The sequence below is a fragment of the Chiloscyllium punctatum genome, chromosome 13, assembly GCF_047496795.1.
Source record: "Chiloscyllium punctatum isolate Juve2018m chromosome 13, sChiPun1.3, whole genome shotgun sequence".
NCBI lineage: Eukaryota > Metazoa > Chordata > Chondrichthyes > Orectolobiformes > Hemiscylliidae > Chiloscyllium > Chiloscyllium punctatum.
Window position 1 is genome coordinate 207,081 of NC_092751.1, and position 6,168 is coordinate 213,248.

General features: G+C 43.9%; 1 non-coding gene across 1 annotated transcript; it reads left to right on the top strand.

Moving 5' to 3' along the window:
* The first annotated feature begins 404 nt into the window (after positions 1 to 404).
* trnas-gcu (transfer RNA serine (anticodon GCU)) lies at positions 405 to 486 on the top strand. Its single transcript has one exon. It is a non-coding gene; the product is annotated as a tRNA-Ser (tRNA).
* Positions 487 to 6,168: the final 5,682 nt, after the last annotated feature.

Genomic DNA, 6,168 nt, shown 5'->3' on the forward strand with positions numbered 1-6,168 from the left:
GCCAGCACCACCATTCATTATGATCATGGCTGAACATCCTCAATCTGTATCCTGTTCCTGCCTTATCCCCATAACCCTTGATTCCACTATCCTTAAGAGCTCTGTCCAACTCTTTATTGAAAGAACACCTCCTGCTGTCTCGGGTTCTTCATTCCGTTGACTTCAAATCTTCACAGAATTCAATAGACCTTGTTACATATTCATTTCCTCATTTTTGTTCAGATCACTGTGTGCATAGTGTGGCAGTGGGAGTGCACTTGCCCCACAACCCAGGGGTCAGACCATCATCTTGGAACCGTACTGTGTTATTTCTCATTTGACCAACACCAGGGAGAAATGTCTGCTGCTCTGCATAATTTATGCATTTCAATTATTGATAAGGTCATAGCCTACACTATGTCTGTGACGAGGTGGCCGAGAGGTTAAGGCGATGGACTGCTAATCTATTGTGCTCTGCACGCGTGGGTTCGAATCCCACTCTCGTCGCTGCTATCAATGGCTTTCAATGGTGCTGTTTTCAGATGATTGAAACTGGAACTCCAATTGTCAGTTTGTATGCATTGATGCGATTGCAAAACCTCAACGAATCGTTGGTGCCTTTCAACTAAACTGCATTGAAATGGAGGTTGCTTTGGGATAATGAAAAGAAACGCGATTTTCTTTTTCAAGTCAGTGCTGAGAACGTTTTTTCGTATGAAAGACATCCAGGAAAATCAAATACCGAGAGCTGCGAAGTGCATGTTCATGCAAAGGAATTCTTAATGAATGTTTTGTCAGATGAAATATGAAGGACGTTGAGGAGAAGTAATGCATCCTGGTAAGAAGAGCACACCGAGACAGCACAAAATAATGGAGATATTTCAAAAGGAGCAGGGCGTGGGTTTAGGGGCACTGAGAACTGGGTGTAAATGCACAGTGGAGAATTGCCAATGTGGGTGCCATGCGTGGGCACGGAGAGACTTACACATTGGTCTCGTCCTCGCCCCTTGCTCTCGCCATTGATGAATGCTGGAAATAAGGCACAGATAAACACAAGATGTGGGAAACAAGCTCCCTCTCGTTATGCACACACTGGATGCATCACATTGAACCATGAACAACTGGAGAAATCAGCATGTTACCTGTAGGGAGTGAAACTAAACCGTGGATCAATAACCGCAGATTCATGCAACATAAACATGAAAAATGATTTAAAATGTAGGGTGTAGGTTTGCTCGCTGAGCTGTAGCTTTGATATTCAGACGTTTCATTACTTGGCTAGATAACATCAAGATCAGTGGCGACCTCCAAGTGAAGTGAAGCTGTCATCTCCTGCTTTCTATTTATATCTTTCTCCTCGATGGGGTTCCTGGGGTTTGTGGTGATGTCATTTCCTGTTCGTCTTCTGAGGGGTTGACAGATGGCATGTAGATCTATGTATTTATTTATGGCATTGTGGTTGGAGTGCCAGGCCTCTAGGAATTCTATGGGGTGTCTTTGCTTAGCCTGTCCCAGGATAGATGTGTTGTCCCAGTCGAAATGCTGGTATTTTTAATCCGTGTGTAGGGCTACGAGGGAGAGAAGGCCGTGTCTTTTTGTGGCCAGCTGGTGTTCGTATATCCTGGTGGCTAACTTTCTTCCTGTTTGTCTTACGTAGTATTTGTGGCAGTCCTTGCATGGAATTTTGTAGATGACGTTGTTTTTGTCCATGGGTTGTACTGGGTCTTTTAAGTTTGTTAGTTTTTGTTTGAGAGTCTTGGTCGGTTTGTGTGCTACTGAGATTCCGAGGGGGCTTAGTAGTCTGGCTATCATTTCTGAAACTTCTTTGATGTATGGTAAGGTGGTTAGGGTTTCTGGCTGTGTTTGGTCTGCTTGTCGTGGTTTGTTCTTGAGGAATCTGCGCACTGTATTTTTTGAGTATCTGTTCTTCTCGAATACTTTGTATAGGTGGTTCGCCTGTGTCTTCAGAAGTTCGTCTGTGCTGCAGTGTGTGGTGGCTCGTTGGAATAGTGTTCTTATACAGCTTCGTTTGTGTGTGTTGGGATGGTTGCTGGTGTAGTTAAGTATTTGCTCAGTGTTTGTCGGTTTTCTGTATATGCAGGTTTGTAGTTCTCCGTTGTCCTTTCTTTCTACTGTGACGTTCAGGGATGCGAGTTTGTTGTCGGTTTCTTCCTCCTTGGTGAACTTTATACCTGTGAGGGTGTTGTTGATGATGTAAAATGTCTTATTACCTTGTTTCGTTTTGGGTACCGTCGACACCACGAACGGTCGGTTAAAGTTCAGATGATCTTCCAAAAGATCGCGCATATTGACACACACACCAAGTTTCTGCAGAAAAACACCCACCTGATGAAGGAGCGGCTCTCCTAAAGCTAGTGCTTCCAAATAAACCCGCTGGACTCTGCCCTGATATTGTGTAATTTTTAACTTTGTCGACTCAACTCAAACACTGGCACTTCCATATCATAGACAACACCAGTCATGTCCCACCGTTGTCAGAGAAGGCAATCCTGGAATAGCCCAATACATTGCTCATAGGCACGTTTCGTTTTCAGAAACCAGGCCACTCAGTTAAAGCGCTGAATACTAACCACTAGACCACCAGGGATGAGGGCAGAAGCAGTTGCACCGTTTCTTCATAACACAGTTTTTGGAATTATGTCACTGCAGATATGTTTCCCCTCAAAAATGAGTGAATTACCGTGTGTTTAGAGCACGGAAATGGGTCCCTTCATCTCATTTCCCATCACTTGGTCTGTAAAACTGTAAGGTCTGACGTTTCACCTGAATGCTAATTTCTCTGGAAAGTTTTAATCTCGTAAAACATAATAAATGGGATTAAAGTTTGATATGGGAACTGAACCCCATTTTTACCCATAGACTGAAGCACGCAGACACATTTCCCCAAGTGTGACACAGGCCTCGCGAGAAAACAAGCAGAAAGTAAGATTTCACCGACTGGTCTGATATTGTCCCATTTCAGAGTTCAACACCAATGTCTGGTTACAGCAAAGAAAGGAAGCATTCAGCCCCTCCCGTCCCAGTGTTCTTTGCCCATTGTTTCCCCATGACTCTGTAGTTTATACTGCCTCACCTCGTTCTTGCTGCCAAACTTGATCACTGCTCACACCCGCTATTTCCTGTCCAGCCGAACGGTTTGCCTCAAGTTCTTGGAATGAAAAACAGGAATGGCCTATTTCAAGCACTTTTCTAGTTTTCACGGACATTGATATCACCACTGAGCAAGCACATTGCCAGCTCAGAGAGAAGGTTTCATCCTTTAGAAACTGAAATACAAAGATGATTGGATATCCTCAGTATTGTAAACCAACCAACAAGACCGGAATAGGGCCGAGGGGATCACGCACAGAAGGATGGGAGAATAGAATGGCGAATCTCATGGTGTCCAGGGTGATGTTAACAGAAATCATCCCTGGTAGTATAGTGATGAGGATTCAGTGATTTCACTGTCATGGCTTGTTAAAGTTTAACGTTTACAGTAATCAATATGAAATACTGCCTGATATTTCGAAGCAGAATGATGTTGTGCAGCAGACAGAATCGTTTCCCTGCATGACCTAATAAGAGAGCTCAGAAGAGCCAGGAGGAGACATGAGAGCCAGGAGGAGACATTAGAGATTGTTGGCGGATAGGATCAGGGTTAACCCTAAGGCTTTCCATAGGTATGTCAGGAATAAAAGAATGGCGAGAGTTAAATTAAAGCCAATCAAGAATAATAGTGGGAAGTTGTGTGTGGAGTCAGAGGACACATGGGAAACACTAAATAAATATTTGTCGCCAGTGTTCACTATAGAAAATAAAAATGTTGGCGAGGAAGATATAGAGATACTTGCATCTAGACTCGAAGAGATTGAGGTTCACAAGGAAGAGGTATTAGAAATACTGCAGAGTGTGAAAATAGACAAGTCCTGTGGGCCGGATGGGATCTATTCTAGGATCCTCTGGGAAGCAAAGGAAGAGATTGCCGAGCCTGTGCCATTGATCTAGGAATCATTATTGTCTACAGGAATAGTGCCTGAGGACTGGAGGATAGCAAATGTGGTTCCCTTGTCAAGAAGGGTAGTGGAGACAACCCTGGTAATTACAGACCAGTGAGTCTCACTTCAGTTGTTGGTAAAGCGTTGGAAAAGGTTCTAAGAGATAGGATTTATAATCATCTAGAAAAGAATAATCTGATCAGGGACAGTCAGCACGGCTTTGTAAAGGGAAGGTCGTGCCTAACGAATCTTATGGGTTTTTTGACAAAGTGACCAAGCAGGTGGATGAGAGTAAGCAGGTTGATGTGCTGTACATGGATTTCAGCAAGGTTTTCGATAAGGTTCCCCACAGTCGGCTATTATACAAAATACGGAGGAATGGAATTGTGGGAGACATAGCAGGTTGGATCAGTAATTGACTTGCTGAAAGAAAACAGAGTGTTGTAGTTGATGCAATATGTTCATCTTGGTGTCCAGTTACTAGCGGGATTCCGCAAGGGTCGATGTTGGGTCCAGGGCTATTCGTCATTTTTATAAATGACCTGGATGAGGGCTTAGAAGGGTGGGTTAGTAAATTTGCGGACAACATTACGGTTGGTGGAGTTGTGCACAGTGACGAAGGATGTCGTAGATTGCAGAGAGACATAGATAGGATGCAGAGCTGGGCTGAGTGGTGGCAAATGGAGTTGAATGTGGACAGGTGTGAGGTGATATACTTTGGACGGAGTAATCGGAATGCAAAGTACTGGGCTAATGGTAAGATTCTTGGTAGTGCAGAAGAGCAGAGAGATCTTTGTGTCCATGTACACAGATCCCTGAAAGTTGCCACCCAGATTGACAGGGTTGTTAAGAAGGAAAACAGTGATTTGGCCTTTATTAATAGAGGGATTGAGTTCTGGAATCAGAAGGTTATGCTGCAGCTGTACAAAGATCTGGTACGGCCACATTTGAAGTGTTGTCAACAGTTCTGGTCACCGCATTGTAAGAAGGATGTTGATGCTTTGGAAAGGGTGCAGAGGGAAATTTCTAGCATGTTGCCTGATATCGAAGGAACGTATTACGAGGAAAGACTGAGGGCCTTGAGGCTGTCCTCGTTTGAGAGAAGACTGAAAGGTGACTAAAAAGAGGCATACAAGATAATCAGAGGTTAAGATAGGGTGGACAGGGAGAGTCTTTTTCCAAGTATGGGGACGGCAAACACGAGGGTCATATCTTTAAAGTGAGGGGAGGTAGGTACAAGACAGAAGTCAGAGGTAGTTTCTTTACTCAGAGAGTAGTTAGGGCATGGAATGCTTTGCCTGTAACGGTGGTAGATTCGCCAAGATTAAGTGCATTTAAGTCGTCATTGGAGAGGCATATGGACGTACATGGAATAGTGTAGATGGGATGGGCTTCAGATTAGTATGACAGGGCGGCACATCATCGAGGGCCGAAGGGCCTGTACTACGCTCTAATGTTCTATATGCTGCAGATCCACATCAGCAATGTCATCTGCAATTGCCTGACGTTCAATCAGTTTAAAACAAGAACGGACGGGGCGTCAGGAAAACGGAAGGGGAATAGTGGTTTGTGAGAGTTAACTACATGCCTCGTGGAGCCAGGTTCAATGTAGATAATGAATATCGCTTTTCCTGTTTACCTTGGTATACTGATCACTACGGATCAATGACCCAATATTGGCTGCCCTTTGTGTGCTGTTCTTTGTATATTTCACCTCGGTTCAGTGCTCCGGGGGAACACGCTTTTTAAAATTTTAAACATTTTACGCAGGTCGGTTTTGCAGCTTCATATTAAGGCCAACAATTTTAGGAACAGATAAACACCATTCAGACCATCAAGTCTGTTCCACTATTGAATGGTTTCATATCTGATCTGATAACCTTGAACTGCACTTTCTTGGCTTTCGCCATAACGCTTGATGTCTTTGCTGTTTGAAGATCTGCCGATCTCAGCCTCATTACACCTAATGACACTTCCTCAACAGCGGTCTGCTACAAGAAAGTCCACTGATACAGAACTGTCTGAGAGAATAAATGCTTCTTCGTCTCTATTTTAATTGTGAGATCCGCATTCTAATACGAAGTTAAAAATCGCACAACACCAGGTCATAGTCCAACTGGTTTAATGGAAGCAATAGCGTTTGGAGAGCTGCTCCTTCATCAGGTGGCTGTGGAGTACACAGTGGTAAGGT